The sequence below is a fragment of the Ammospiza nelsoni genome, chromosome 10 (genome assembly GCF_027579445.1).
Source record: "Ammospiza nelsoni isolate bAmmNel1 chromosome 10, bAmmNel1.pri, whole genome shotgun sequence".
NCBI classification, from domain to species: Eukaryota; Metazoa; Chordata; class Aves; order Passeriformes; family Passerellidae; genus Ammospiza; species Ammospiza nelsoni.
In genome coordinates this window covers 26892467-26908931 of record NC_080642.1, presented here as the reverse complement: position 1 = coordinate 26908931, position 16465 = coordinate 26892467, and the positions used below count along the sequence as shown (strand labels likewise).

General features: G+C 52.2%; 1 pseudogene; it reads left to right on the top strand.

Annotated features, from left to right (window-relative positions):
- LOC132077834 (uncharacterized) overlaps positions 1–16465 on the top strand; it is a 672057-nt pseudogene that overhangs the window by 609319 nt on the left and 46273 nt on the right.

The following is a 16465-nucleotide window of genomic DNA, read 5'->3' as shown; positions in this document are numbered from 1 at the left end:
AGCCATGCTTGAATACGTACTGTCTCTGGGGGTGAAAGCCTTCGTGGCGCTCTGGACTATAGACCTTTTTGAGGTTTCAATACCTTTCTGGTCACTAGGATTATTGTCCATAACATGTAATTTTTACGGTGGTGGGGTACGAATTGGAATAGCTGTTGTGCTGTCCTTGGTGATAATGATTTATAAAGCGTTTACAAAGATACTGGCCTCTGTTTATGATAGGTATGGTTTATGGTTTCTTCATCCTGCCCTGCATCCCAATTCCACTAGTACATTTTGGGAATTTATTAGTAATTACACTCAGTCTGTTAGAGGAGGAGCCAAGAATAAGGCTTTCCAGCCTTTCCTTCCCTTCTTCTCCTTTGGATCTGTTATGTCACTTTTTGAGAATGTTCAGTTTCCGCTGAATGTTAAAGAGACCATCTTTCTGGTATTTAAATTGGTAAGCTTCCTCTAATGGTCTGCAGCTTCTCTAGAATGAGGGCTGAGATATCCAGAGGAGCTGGTGAGACCCCTGACCCCGAAGCAGATGCAGGTGTGAAAAATCCTGAGTGGTGTGGAAAATGGGAAAATATAGGCCAGGCCCTGAAGGAATTTTCTAATCCTGTAGACTGTGATTTTCCACAGGAACAAATTCAGAATGCAGCAGAAGTGGGGAAATACCTAAAAGAGAAGTGCCATGATGATTCTAAGGAGAAAACACTAATTGCAATAAGCTGGGCCCTGGCCTATGCTTATCACACTCTGTTAGATAGTGTAGGGCAGCAGACAGAGGCAGGGGGGCAGGGAGATAAATCAGCTATCCCAGTCACTCAAGCTGTAGCCAACAGCCCAGGCTCAAAGCCAGCAGCCAAACCACACAGTGAGCCTAAGCCAGCATCTAAACCCATGGCTGTTGCTACCAGTACTAGAAGTGGGAAATGCATGGAAAAAACTAATCGTCTAGTGGATGATGATGATGATGGTGATACAGGAGAAGGAACCTCAGTGCCTCCTGACATAAAATCAGGAGTCCAAGCAGCAGGTGCAAGATCAGACGCAAATGTTGAGTCCTCTTCCCTGAAGGACCTTCGTGGCTTACAGAAGGATTACACCCGACGACCTGATGAATCCATAATTAGTTGGTTAGTTTGGCTCTGGGATGCTGCAGGCAAGGCTACAATTCTGGATGGCACTGAAGCCAGGCATTTGGGATCCCTGTCACAGGATCCTGTCATCGACCAAGAAATTATGAGGGGGGCTAATCCACGCAGCCTCTGGTCACGGGTCTTGGACAGTGTTGCACATAGACACCAGTGTGCAGATGATCTCTATATGCAACAAACTCAGTGGAAGACCATAGAGCAAGGGATCCAATGCCTGAGAGAAATGGCAGTGGCAGAGATTGTCTTCTCAGATGATGTGACAACTAGGAACCGAGACTTAGTACCATGCACGCCTGTGATGTGGTGGAAACTTGTACGACTTGGGCCACACGAATATGCTTCTGCCTTAGCCATCATGAATAGGGATGAGAGGGATGAGACTGTGCTGGACATGGCAAGGAAGCTCCAAGCATATGCAGGTGCTGTGCACGGCCCAACACGTGCCAGAATTGCAGCAGTAGAAACACGTCTGCAGAACTTAGAGGATAAGATAGAGGAGAATCATAAGAAGCTCAGAGAGGAGATTAAAGAAGACCTTCTCCAAATCTCGGCAGTATGGATCAGAGGTTCTGGTATCCAAGGCAGACGTTTCCCAGGTGGTGAGAGAAGGTACACCCCACGGGCTGAGCTGTGGTTCTACCTGTGTGATTGTGGAGAAAACATGGGGAGGTGGGATGGAAAACCTACTGCTGTTCTGTCACGACGGGTGCGTGAACTCAAGGAAGCCACCAGGAGGAAAGCAGCTCCAGTTGCCCGTAGCTGAACAGCCAGGTATGATGATGATGACATGTCTGATCCCCTCAAAGGAACATCCAAAACATACGCCCAGGGAAAGAAGGATAACCAGGCTTAGAGGAGCCCTGCCTCTAGCCAGGTAGAGGCCAGGGAAAATCGTGTTTTCTGGTCTGTGTGGATTTGTTGGGCTGGCACATTGGAACCACAAGAGTACAAAGCTTTGGTCGATACTGGTGCACAATGCACATTAATCCCATCAAAACATGTGGGGACAGAGTCTGTTTCTATTTCTGGTGTGACAGGGGGATCCCAGGATTTCACTTTGGTGGAAGCTGACGTGAGCCTAACTGGAAATGAGTGGACGAAGCATCTTATTGTGACTGGCCCAGAGGCCCCATGTATTTTGGGCATGGACTACCTTTGAAGCGGGTATTTCAAAGACCCAAAAGGACTCAGGCATTTGGGATAGCAGCTGTAGCGACAGAGGGCATCCAGCAATTGAACACCTTGCCTGGGTTGTCTGAGAATCCATCTGCAGTAGGATGCTGACGGGAGAAGAGCAACAGGTGCTAATTGCTACTTCCACAGTGCATCGCCGACAGTATAGAATGACTCGAGATGCTGTGATCCCCATCCATATGATGATCCGAGAGCTGGAGAGCCAAGGGGTGGTCAGCAAGACCCACTCACCCTTCAATAGCCCCATCTGGCCTGTGCGAAAATCTGAAGGAGAATGGAGATTGACTGTGGACTACCGTGCATTGAATGAAGTGACTCCACCACTGACTGCTGCCCTGACAGATATACTAGAACTCCAGTATGAGCTTGAGTCCAAGGCAGCAAAGTGGTATTCCATTATAGACATTGCCAATGCATTTTTCTCCATCCCTCTGGCAGCAGAATGCAGGCCTCAGTTTGCCTTCACATGGAGGGGAGTGCAGTACACCTGGAACCGACTGCCCCAGGAGTGGAAGCACAGCCCCACCATCTGCCATGGACTGATCCAGGCTGCACTGGAAAAGGGTGAGGCTCTAGAACATCTGCAGTATATTGATGACATCATTGTGTGTGGGAACACAGCTGCGGAAGTGTTTGAGAAAGGGAAGGAAATCATCCAGATCCTCCTGGGAGCTGGTTTTGCCATTAAAAAGGGCAAAGTAAAGGGACCAACTCGTGAGATTCAATTCCTGGGAGTGAAGTGGCAAGATGGACGGCATCAGATTCCTACAGATGTCATCAACAAGATCACAGCAATGTCTCCACCCACCAATACAAAAGAGACATAAGCTTTCCTAGGCGCCATAGGTTTTGGGAGGATGCATATTCCTGAGTACAGTCAGATCGTGAGCCCTCTTTACCTGGTCACCTGCAAGAAGAACAATTTCCAGTGGGGCCCTGAGCAGCAACAAGCCTTTGTCCAGGCTTGGTGAAAGAAGAAAGCCTTGGTCCTGTCCCGTCCTGCAGTAGCCCTTGGCCCAGTCAGGACAGGACCAGAGGTAAAGGACATGCTCTACTCTGCAGCCGGGAACCATGGCTTGTCCTGGAGCCTTTGGCAGAAGGTGACTGGGGAGATTCAGGGTCGACCACGGGGATTTTGGAGTCGAAGCTACAGAGGGTCTGAAGCCAATTATACTCCAACAGAGAAGAAAATCTTGGCTGCCTATGAAGGAGTCCAGGCTGCCTCGGAGGTAATAGGCACTGAAGCACAACTCCTCCTGGCACCCCGACTACCAGTGCTGGGGTGGATGTTCAAAGGCAAGGTTCCTTCCACTCACCATGCCACCAGTGCTAAATGGAGCAAGTGGATTGCTCTTATCACTCAGCACACCTCTATAGGTAAACTGAATCACCCTGGGATTTTGGAGGTCATTACAAATTGGCCCGAAGGTGAGAATTTTGGTGTCACAGATGAAGAGGAACAAGAACCAGTGACATGTGCTGAAGAGGCTCCTCCCTATAACCAACTGCCACCAGAGGAAACACGCTACGCTCTCTTCACTGATGGTTCCTGTCGCATCGTAGGGATGAACCGGAAGTGGAAAGCAGCCATATGGAGCCCCACATGACAGGTTGCACAAGCTACCTAAGGAGAAGGTGGATCAAGCCAACTTGCTGAACTCAAAGCTATTCAACTGGCCCTAGACATGGCAGAAAGAGAGAAATGGCCAAAGCTCTGCCTCTGCACTGATTCATGGATGGTAGCCAATGCTCTGTGGGGATGGCTGGAGAGGTGGAAAAAAGCTAACTGGCAACGTAGGGGGAAACCAATTTGGGCTGCTGATGAGTGGAAAGACATTGCTACCAGGGTAGGAAGGCAACCTGTGAAAGTCCGCCATGTAGATGCCCATGTACCCAAGAGTAGGGCCAATGAGGAGCACCAAAACAATGAGCAGGTAGACCAAGCTGCAAAGATAGGGGTGTCCAAAATAGACCTAGATTGGGACATAAGGGAGAATTATTCCTAGCTCGATGGGCCCATGATGCCTCAGGCCACCAGGGCAGAGATGCCACCTATAAGTGGGCACGAGACCGAGGGGTGGATTTAACCATGGGCAGTATTTCTCAGGTTATCCATGACTGTGAGACATGTGCTGCCATCAAGCAGGCCAAGCGAGTGAAGCCCCTGTGGTACGGTGGGCGGTGGTCCAAGTACAAGTATGGGGAGGCCTGGCAGATTGACTCCATCACACTGCCCCAGACACGCCAGGGCAAGCGCTATGTGCTGACCATGGTGGAAGCCACAACTGGATGGTTGGAAACCTACCCTGTGTCTCATGCTATGGCCTGGAACACCATCCTGGGCCTTGAAAAGCAAGTCCTGTAGAGACATGGCACCCCTGAGAGGATCGAGTCCGACAATGGGACTCATTTCAAGAACAGTCTTATCAACACCTGGGCTAGGGAACATGGCATTGAGTGGGTGTACCATATCCCCTACCATGCACCAGCTGCAGGAAAAGTGGAGAGGTACAATGGACTACTAAAAACTCAGTTGAAAGCTTTGGGTGGGGGATTTTTCAAAAATTGGGACCAGCATTTAGCAAAGGCCACCTGGTTAGTTAACACCCAAGGTTCCACCACCCGAGCAGGTCCTGCCCAGTCTGAGTCCCTGAATATAACAGGAGACAAAGTCCCAGTGGTAGATATCAGAGGTTTATTAGGGAAGACTGTGTGGATCAATTCTGCCTCGAGTACAGACAAACCCATTTGTGGGGTTGTCTTTGCTCAGGGACCAGGTTGCACGTGGTTGATAATGCAAAGAGATGGAACAACACGATGTGTACCTCAGGGAGATCTGATTGTGGGGTAAGAATGATATGCAAAATCACTGTTCATTGGATGTTACTGCCATTGTCTGTACATTAAACCATATAGAAGGAAATATGTAAGTGTTGAAGGTCTGGGCAAGTGGAAGATGGAGAAGAAAATGTGTGTCAAAGGTCTGAGCAAGTGATAGATGGAGCTTTAAGTGACTAAAGTGAAAGGGGGAATCCTGCAGCTCTGTAATATAGGGCCTGGATACAGTGGTCCAGTGTGGGGATGTGAAGAGGGCATGATGTGTATTGCTTGTAAATTTTGGGGGAACAGATGGAAATTTTGTATAAATAATGCATGATGTGTGGTAACATGTTGATGATATGGGGATAAAGGGTGGAATGTCCTGGGGTGACGTTATGATGCTTGTATCCCTATTCATATGTTCTGTGCCTTTAGGACTGTCTCTAAAGAGTGAAAGTTTGTTTGGGTTTCTCTTATCAGGGACACAGAGACAGGCAGTACATAGGGCTGTTTTCGCTTTTTGCTTTTGGCTTTCTGCTTTGCTTGCTCTCTCTCTGCTGTCGCTTCTGCTTGCTTTTGCTTCTGCTTATTAGCTAGTTCTAGCTAAACAGTCCAAATTCCTTCCTGGACTGCTTCTCCTCTCCTTTTTTCTTCGACCATCTCTAACCTGCTCTGGACTGGGACCTGGGAACACCGAGGGTTGCACCGTTTGGCCTGCAGCAGCTGCCCCAGCACCGGAGGGACTAACAGAGCAACCACCCCTGAAAGAGACTTTCTGATTTTGTCACCTGTTAAATAAACAGGTTCTTTCCACTTCTCTCTGAGGAATTCTTCCCGAACCGGTTGGGGGGAGGGGCCGTGTGGGTCTGCTTTCTGGAGGGGCCCTCCTTTGGAGGTTCTTTACCAAATTTGCCTTAAACCAGGACAGATGTATAAGGGGAAAATATTTTCCAGAACTCTAAAACTAGTATCAAAAATACAGATGTGTGGTGGAAACAAGAATGAAACATTTGGGGATTTCTCTCTACAAAAGATATTTCTAAATATTTCTAAAGATGAAAAGTGAAGACAAAATGAGGTCACTTTTCCTGGATTCTAAAACTACTTAGAAAAATCTTTACTACTATAGTAATTGGGAAGAAATACTTGGGGATGTGTCTCTACAGAAAAACTATTTTGAAATATTTCGACAAATTTCTAATTTCTAATACTGAAAAACAAAGAAAATGGGGTTGCTTTTTCTAAGGAGCCCCATGCTGCTGCCTGACCCCTGGGCTCCCCCAGCCCTCGGGACCCCGCCACTGGTCACAGCAGCCCCTGCCTGGCTCCTGCCTGCCCACACCGTGGGCATCCACAGCTGCTTCTGGCAATGGAGCTCAGCCAGTGCTGCTGCCGGCTGGGCTTTGCTGCTGCTGCCACCCAGACATTGGCTGTCAGCTCCATCTCTTCATGGCAATAGAAGAAGGGGCCATCAGCTACTCCTGCAGAGGTGGGTCAATGTCTGTGTTGTTGAGAGGGCATGGCCAGGGGGCTCAGGGGCAGAGGAAGGGACATGTTGGACTCCAGAGGGGCTGGATGTTGCTGGGCTGCTCTTGGGGTCTCTAAAAAAATCGGGAATGGGTTGGGACGGGACAGAGGAAGATCAAAAATGAGATAAAGGCAGCTTGGGGATACACATGGGGAGAGAAGGTGGCAGTGGGATCTACAGGGGCCTAAGAGGTTTCCTTGATGGCTGTTCTGGCGTCTTCTGTTCAGAACTCCTGACAGGGCTGACCAGGCCCTCCGGGTGTGAGGTGCAGCCGCCTTTCAACTCCTGTCCAGAGGTGGAACTATGGAAAGAAGAGGTGGCTGAGGCCCCAGCCGCCAGTGGCACACAGGGAGCCCCCTGCACAGCTGGGCCCAGAGCTGGCAAGGCTCCCCAGCATGGCTGGAGCTGCTGGCACAGCTTGGCCCAGCTGCACAGCTGTCCCTCAAGGCCCCAGCAAGCAGGGCACAGCTCTGGGCAGGCTCCCAGGCCAGGAGCGGGCCCCAGAGCGCCTCTGCCTTTCAAGGGCAATCTCGTCCCTGCTCTTGCTCCTCCCCACCGTGCTTTGCCTCTGCCCTGTGCCCCTGGGCCTGCTCTGGGCTAGGCAGCATCAGTGGGAGCCAGCACTGGCTGCAGCCCCAGTGGGCCCCCCGGGACAAGGCCCAGCAATTAGGAGGCCAATGAAAGCTCTCGGCAGCAGCAGAACCCTCAGCAGAGTTCTTTGGACAATCATGGACTGGCCACCCCTACACTGCCGCCTCACTGGGAATGTTTCCTATGTACAGTAGAATTTCAAAAGAAGCTGTTTGAGGGAAAGGTGAACTAAACACTCACTGTCTCCTCTTCAAGTAAGTCCAAATTCAGGCAGAGGATAGGATGAAGATAAGCTCCAAAACAAGCAGGCCTGCCAGTAACCCTAGCCAGCAGCCTGTTCCCTGACAGAAACCCCTTCCAAGGCCCTTCTGGGCATCAGGAACATGTGCTGTGGTTCCAGCTGCACCTGTGGGAGCAATGGGGAGCGTCAGCCCGTGGTGTGCTGCACTGCTGAGCTGGCAGCATGGTGGATGCGGGCAGGATGTTCTCCATTTCCCCCAGAGCTGGGGCCTGCAGGCACCTTGCCGCCCCTTGGCACAGGCTGTGCCACCCAACAAAGCCCAGCAGGCCGGGAGGAGAGCCCGGGGGCAGTGCAGCTTCTTGGGCAGTCACTGCTTGGAGGGACACGGGCCAAAGCCATCCCTGAGCAGCCACTGCCAGCCCTGGCCCTCCCTGCCCCGTGACAGCTCCCCCAGCCCCAGGGCGCAGAGTCAGGCCCTGTCAGGACCCAGTGCAGCCCCTGCCCAGTCGGGAGCCAAGGCTGGATCTGGCCCTGGGCTTGCGGCAGGGCTCCCACTCGGGGCTGCTCCTCTGCCTTGGGCCTCTGGGCACTCAGGGCCAGCTCCAGAGCAGCTGCAGCGGGAGGGACGTTGGTGCACCAGTCCCTTTTCCCCAGGGCTGTGAACGAGCTCCAGAGGTGCCTCCAGCTTTGGCTGCTGCCGGGCCGTGCAAGGGCAGGCCCTAGTGGAAGAGCTGCAGCCACCCAGCCCTGCCAAGGGCTGAGCCCCACTGAGCCCGGCACAGCAATTACCTTCTAAGCCTGTGCCCGTGCCCATGCCTGTGTTTGGCTTGGCCTTCCTTCCTGCAGCAGAGGCTGCCAATCGGCCTCTGCTTCTTTGGGGAAACACCTCCTTCTGTCCTGCCTTTTGGCCCATCACTTGAGAAACAAAAAGTACACCTTAACAGATGGAAAAATTCTCCATTTCTTTAATGGCATGTTCAGGACGTCATGCTTATGAAAAATCGGGTGTAATCAACAAATCATCTGGTCTTTTTCAGCTGGGCCAGGGCCCACCCTCCTCCAAACAGCTGCCAGTGCTGAGCAGAAGTTGTGAGGTGATCGTGCAGGGCGAGGGCACACACATGCATGGCTCTGTTCTGGCACCTGCAGTGATGCCCCCCTGGCTGAGCTTTGGGCTCTGAGCTGGCAGCTCTCCCAGGGGAAAGGCCTTGACCTACCCTCACCATCTCCCAGAGGTTCAATCCTGAACGTGGGCTGGGAATCCAGATCACCTTTACCAACAGGCTCAGCTGCAAAGAAAGGCAGGACACAACAGCTCCAATGGCACTGCTGAAGATTCTCCTTCAGGCCTGAGTGGCAGTGAGAGCACCTGGGTGATTGGTGCCCTCCAAGGCACTCCCTTGGCTCTGCCTTCCACTCAGGAGCAGGGCCAGGGGGACCTCGTGCCTGCAGTGACCCCACACTGGGATTGAAGGAGCCCCTTGCAGGGCAGTCGGGGCAGAAAGGACTCCCTGGAGCTGCCAGCAGCTCCAAACCCAGCCCCAGGCAGGGCCAGGGCTTGGCAGTGGCAGCAGGAGCAGCTCAGGCTCCCTGGGGGCAGGAAAGGAGCTGAGAAAGGCTCAGCCCTGGGCCCAGCCCCTTCCCTCTCTGCTCTTCTCTGTGGCTGCACAGAGCACACAGAAGGACACAGTGCCATTGCACATGGGAGGAGGATGGACAGCTAAATGCCCCTTCTTCCCACTGACAGCGATCCTGTGGGATCTCTCAGGGCTCCAGAAGGGAGCAGGGCAACATTTCCAGAACTGATCAACCTTCAGTGAAATTTAAGGGGAATGGCACAAATGAGATCTTGCCACACTGACACAGATTATTCTGGCAGGAAAGGTACATTGAGAACTTGCCTTCAACATCTAGCAAGGTCTTCAAGTATCATTCACCAGCATTTCCAACTACTCCAAGTCATGTGCCAGTCGAGAAGGGAGCACAGATGCTGCAGAACCATTTCCATGGTGTGCTGAGATCCCCTTCTGTCTTGGGGAATTGGGCACTGCAAGGGGGTGGGGTAAGGCTGTGGGAGCCTGTGGCTCCTGGTCACTCTCCACGCTCTTTGCAGGTCCTGTGCAACATGCCTGGAGGAGCAGCTGGAGCAGCCCAGGGCCCTGGGGCTCTCTCCCTCCCACACAGGAAACCCTCACTAAATGCTTGGGGAAATCTGCAGTGCCACTGCTGTCTCTCCCAACCTCCGTCCCTCCCTCCTGCTTGCCCACCTACCCATGGAACAGCTCCCACAGCCCACGGGCACATGGCCAGGGCCTCTCAGGACGCACTGGAGCCTTGCTCTCCCCCTCTGCCCTTTCCCCACCATGGGCACTCTGTGCAGCTGCTCCCAGGTTTCGGGACGTGTCTCCCACGGAGGGAGCCCAGCAGGACAGCTCAGTACCCGAGTGCCCTGAGCCTGCTCGGGATAATTCCTCTGGGCTGTGCTCGTCTTGTCCGGGCTGTGCCCGCAGTGCCAAGCAGCAGAGAGGGCAGCTCAAGCCTTGGCAGGACTCAGACCCAGAGGCACAGCAATTAACTCCTGTGACTGTGCCTGGCATCGCCTCCCTTCCTGCAGAAATGCCACCTTCCATAGAGCCTCTCTGTCCATCCCTTGAGAAATGAAGAGGCACAGCTGGATCAGATGGAATCATTGCACATTCAGTAGGCGGCTTCTTCAGGAGGCAATACTTGTCCAAAACATGGATAAGGATCAGGAAAATCTTGATGCCCCCAGGCCTTTGGGGCTGGCTATGGCCCTCCCTCCTCCAACAGCCACACCTCAGGATGTGCCTGGGGACCGAGAAAATGCAGGGGATCTTTGGTGAGTTTGGGCTGCGTGTCAGCTGATGCCCAATGCCTTCCTGCAGAGGCTGGGGAGAAGCTGCAGCCAGGCCAGGCTGGGAAACTGCCCTGCAGGGCATAGAGGCAGCAGCGGGGCAGCGAGGCTGCCATGGATCCCTTCCCGCTGTTCCGGGCACGGCGTGTCCAGATGTGCAGCCAGAGCCCTCGGCTGCTGAGCCCCAGGACAAGGCTGAGGGAAATGCACCCACAATTCCCTTTGAGCAGTTCTCTCACCATGTGCTTCAGGATGTTGTTTGGCCCCTGGTGGGGAAAGGGCAGAGGTGGGGTGAGGCTGCCATGGATCCCTTCCCGCTGTTCCGGGCTCTGCTCTGACATGGGGGACCCTGGCTCACTCTAGGATCTCTCCCAGGTCTCCTCCCAGAGCTTCATCCCACAGCTCAGCCCAAAGGGCCAGACAGATATTAGGAATTTCACAGCCTACCATTGGTGACTCATAGTCAGAATGCACAGGAAAACTCTAGGGGTGTTTCAAAATACCAGATGCTGTGTTGTTTCCTTCCCACTGCAGATTTCCCATTTCCCCAGCCTCAGTCCCTGGCAGCCTGCCTGGATGTTCTCCCCGCGCCGCTTCTGCAATCCCACTCGTCCAGGTCCTCTTGGTTCTGTGGGCAGCCCTTCGGGCCACTGAGGCCCTGTTCCTCCTTTGTTTGTGAGCATGTCCGAGTGAGAGATGATTCAAGGGCTCAGCACCCAGACCTCCAGCAGCAGTGGTCAGTTCCTGAGCACACTCGGTGGCCACAGGCAGCTGCCCATGGCTCTGGCAGGGATGTGAAGGGGAGGCCGTGCAGGGGAGCAGCCCCCACGCCCCCGCCCTGCCCATGGGGGCCTGCAGCCCATGGGGATGGAGCAGCAGTTTCTGGTTGTAAAAGTCCATCCGAAAATCCTTCATTTTTTGCCTCACAATTGTCATGAGAAAAGACCACCGAAAGGTTAAAAACTGTTGAGCCAGTTGGGAAAGAAAGTCTCATGCTTATTCAGTGTGTTCACAGGTGGTGTTTTCAGAACATGCCATGCTGAACTCGAAGGGGCATGCTGCCCTTTTCTGAACAATGGAACTGGACTTTCTTCCGACCTCCTGACTTGGTTGGACTGAGCTCTGGGGGGGCTCCCCCCCTTCCAAGAGAAGACCCCTCTCGCCTGCCTTTAACCATCGTGACAGACAAACAGAGATGTGAGTCCCCTCATCAAGGACCCAAGACAAGACAAGAAACCCCCCTGGCACCCCCCTGGCACCCCCCTGGCACCCCCTTCCAGAGACTGGGACTGAACCCCCCCCAGCTTGGGGAGGGAGGGAAAAACTGCCCAGAATAAACGTACCTGCGAGCATTCAGCCATGAAAACAATGGAATAACATGCCCCTCCTCCTGTTCCTATTCTCTTCCCCTCCATGGAAACCTCATTTCGGCCACCCTTCCCCCAACAAAAAACGGTGTATTTTTGGGGTGCAATCCGACCATCCTTTGAGATCTCCCCGAGACGTGCATCAGTGAGCTTCGACGGCTGGACCCCCGAAGGACAACGACACTTTTTGGTCGCTATAGCCCCTACCTGACCCTTCTTTCCTCCCTCTTCCCTTGTCTTACCCTTTTCTTCCCTAGATTCCCTAACCAAACACATATTCAGCTGTGGTTATTATCAATAAAATTGCATTTTGTTGATTTGTTACTGCAAAGCCCCTGTGCCTTGTTGGTTATTTTTTGCACCAAAAAATCATCCGTCACCCGTTTATTCGGGCGGACCTCGACATGGTCTCTTAACTGCTTCGTGTGCTGGAAAGGCTGGGCTCGCGTGGACTCTCGAATTGTCCCTGCTGCCGAGCTCCGGCCGGCAGCACTGAGCCTTGTGCACTGGAGACACTGTCCATGGCGGCACCGGCTGAGCCGCGGAGCTATGCTTGCAGTCTGTTAAGGTACAGTCTATTTAGGTTGCCAAGTCGAAACTAAGGCTCCTGCTGGCCGCAGGGCGGAGGGAGAAGCGCTCACACAGGGAAAGTGGTCCAGTCCTGCACTGCCGGCCGCATTGGAGCGGGGCAACCCCCCCGCACTGGGCTTCCTGTTTCGCGAGATGCGCTGTAGGCTGACTGACTGCGTGAGCCTGACCCAGTGCAGCATCCGTGGCGGGGCAGGTCGCTTCCCCCTGCGGCAGGGCTCTGCTCCCCCTGCTGCTGCCACCGCTACCGCCGCTGCAGTGCAGCATCCCCGGTGGTGCGGGTCACTCCCCCCGCAGCGGGGCTCGGCTTCCCCTGCCGCCGCTGCTCGCAGCCACTCGGAGCTGCCGCTGCCGCCCCAGGTGAGCTGCCTGCCGTGGCTGCTCCCCATGGCACAGTGCCCATGCTGAGTTCAGAGTGGCACAGCCCCGCAGGCGCCCCGAGCAGCTGCTGCTGCCGCCATCACAGCAGGGCCGCTGATTTATTGTGCATCTAGTTGCAGCGCCAGCACCACAACTCATGTTTTTGCAAGTCTATATGCAGCAATCTCGGGAATTCTCTTCCCAAGTCAACATTCTATAGTCCACGCTTTTCTAAAAAGCACTTAAATGTTCATACACCGCTTGTCTGCCCATTACCTTCTAACCTGATTTTTCAGCGCGCTGCAGCCCTTTGCAAGACGTCGGTGGCTTTCTGTCAGCTGGACTCTCCTATGAGGTCACCAGCGCACTGAAGCCCACCCTTACACCTTTCTTCAAGTTTCCTCTATAGTATCGCCTGTTGCACGGATCCTGCCTTTTGTGCCTCCCGGCCTGCGTTGGGACTGACACCAAAATACTGCACCGGACCATGGCTCGCAGGTTCAAATCAGCCATAAGACGTCATCTCCTGTTCGGGCGGCCATTTGTTGCAGAATGAGCCATTTGTTGGGGATGAGCCATTTGTCGGGTGCCGGGAAAACTTGGGACGCTCAATAGGAGAATCAGCAAGCTCCGTTTATTGCAAAGAGCATCAAACTTTTATACACAACAAATAATAAGCTCATGCATATTCTGTAAGTTAGCAGTCTATTGCTTATATGTTACTGGGCTTCCAAGGGTTGCAGGGTGAAGAGAGAGGCGAGAATCTTGACCTCATGTTCAGAAGGCTGATTTATTATTTTATGCTATATATTACATTATTACTATGCTAATACAAATAGAGAGAAAAAGTCTCAGAAGCTTACTAAGCTAAGAATAGAAAAAGAATGAATAAATAAAGGAGCTCTCTCTGATTCTGTCCCAGAGAGAGCTCGATCTTTGATTGGCCCTTAATTGCAACATGGGCCAATCACAGGTGCACCTGTTGCATTCCACAGCAGCAGATAACCATTGTTTACATTCTTCTTCTGGGGCCTCAGCTTCCCAAAAGGAAAAATCCCAAAGAAAGGATTTTTCACAAAAGATATCTGTGACACTTATATACGGATATCAGCTTCTTCATTCCAAAGGAGCTACATTTGCTTTTTCTCATGTCTCTAGTCTCTCAACTACAGCACTTGTTATAGTAACACAGCTATGCTCTCACCTTGCAGGTGCAGAACTTAGATTAGCTGTGTTCTTGTCATGCAGCTATTTCTCTACAATGAAGGGTCTTGATTTTTCATATCTATTCAGATTGCATTAGAAGGTGTTGGGGGTCAATATCAATTGGACGTTAGTGATATCAACTTATAAACACGAATAAAAAACAGGAAAAAGCAGTTCACTTTGCAATGTTTTCAATACAATATATTCACTTTGCATTAACTTCTGAAGTCTGTCTAATTAACCACAGAAGAATTGAAAATTTTTATTATTCCCAGGGGCTTTAAATGAAATGTTCAGGTGTTTTAAAAAATGTTTCTGAGTATTTTTCACTGAATTCCTGAACTGAAGAGCTCAATCAAGAAGAGGCCTCTGGAGTAATAAAATTCATCAGCAACCTCCAGGTGGCTGAGGATCCATCCCCATCAGAGCAGCAATGAACAGAAATGGGCACAGCTTTGTGGCTGCCCCAGCTTTGGCATGGGCCCTTATTACTGCTCTGACACGTCGGGTCACCAGATATTACTGCGCCTGAGTGGGTCGCAGCTGGTGAGAGAGAGACGGTGAATCTTGTTTCTTGAATCAGAAGGCTTGATTTATTAAGATATTATATATAATACATTATGACTATACTAAATAGAATATAGAGAGAGGTTTGCAGAGCAGCTAGGCTAGGCTAAGAATAGATAGAAAGAAATCACAACAAAAGGACTCAGTCCCCTGGCTTACACTTTGTGATTGGCCCTTAATTATAAACATAGAAAATGAGCCAATCAGGAAACTCCTGTTACATTCCACAGCATCTGATAATAATTGTTTACCTTGTCTTCTGAGGCCTCTGGCCTCCAGAAGACACAGAAATCCGAAAGAAAGGATTTCTGTGGAGAAATGTCTGCGACAGGCCCTGGCTGGAGCAGGAGCAGTTCTTGAGGGCCCCAAGGCCGGGGCTCTTGTGCTGCCCTGGGCAGATGGGATGGCAGAGCTGCAGAGCTCTCAGCACCTCAGCCCGAGAGGAGCAGGGCAGCCAGGGAGCCTCCTTTGGCCTTGGCCAAGCACCTTCCCCCATGGCTGTGGCTGAGTCCTGTGGCAGCTGCAGCTGCTGCTGTGCCCTTGGCAGGGGCTGAGGCTGTGGGCCAGTGCCCAGAGCAGCCTGGCCTGAGCAGAGCTGTGGGGCCAGAGCCGGCTGGGCTGGGCTAGGCTGGGGAGAGGCCCTTGGTGCTGCCCAGAGCTCAGGGCAGCTGGCAGAGCTTGCAGGGAGCTGGGCTGGGCTCAGAGAGCCTGGCCCAGAAACCATCAGTGTCCATCTCAGCCTGGCTGAGCGTGCAGGGGCCAAGAAGAGCAGCCCAGGGTCTGCAAGTTCTCTTTGTGGGAGATGAGCTTGTGATCTCTGAGCCCTCTAAGTGCTGGGGCTGCACTTCCAGCTCCAGAGGAGATGTGACAGATGGGGGCAGAGACAAAAATAATTTCTGCTGGATTCTTTCTGGTGTTTGCTTATACAGGTGTCCTGGTTTAGGACAAATTAGGGGAAATCTCCAAAAGGGAGCCCCCCAAAACAAAACAAACCTCCAACCACCCCTCCCCCAATACCGGGTTCGGGAAGGAATTTCTCGGAGGAGCAAAGTGGAAAACAAAACCTATTTATTTACAAGTAACAAAAGAGCACTCCCCAACACAAGAAAAGAAAAGAAACCAGGCTGTATTGTGGAGGGCGCGGAGCTTCTCTTGCAAACTCCAGGGGTCCTGGACGTCCAGGTCAGGTCCGAGCCAGTCCAGTATCTTCAGGGGAGGATAAGAAGGAGGGAACAAAAGAAAAGGAAAAAAACCAGCGTAGAAAGCAGAAAGCAAGCAAACAAGCGGCTAGCCAAGCCAAGCAGCCAAAAGCCAAAAGTGAAAGTGCCTGGTCACACTCCCTCCTCTCTTCCCCGCCCCGCCGCAGCAAGACGGCCGGGGGTGGGGGGGGGGGGGGGGAAGAGAGAGAAAAGGCACAGCTGCCAGACACAACACACAGTATTGGGATAAAGGCTGTCACCCCACGACACTCCACCCCTTATCCCATATCGTGAACATACAATAAAAAACTTTCACTTACTCACACCTTTGACACTTACGCATTCCTCTCATCTTACTTGCTCAGACCTTTGACACTTACAGTTTCCTTCTGTCTCACATTCAACAAACAATGACATTCATATATGAGTCTCATCCCACAATCAGGTCTCCCTGAGGTACACACCGTGTTGTTCCATCTTTCTGCATTATCCACCATGTATAACCTGGTCCTTGAGCAAAGACAATCCCACAGATGGGTTTGTCTGTACTCGAGGCAGGGTTGACCCATACAGTCTTTCCCAACAAACCTCTGACATGGGCCACTGGCGCTTTATCCCCATCTACTATATTAAGGAGCTCACACTGAGCAGGACCCGCTCGGTTGGTGGAACCTTGAGTGTTAACTAACCAGGTAGCCTTTGCCAAATGCTGCTCCCAGTTTTTTAAAGACCCCCCACCCAATGCTTTTAAGGTGGTTTTTAACAATCCATTATACCTTTCCAC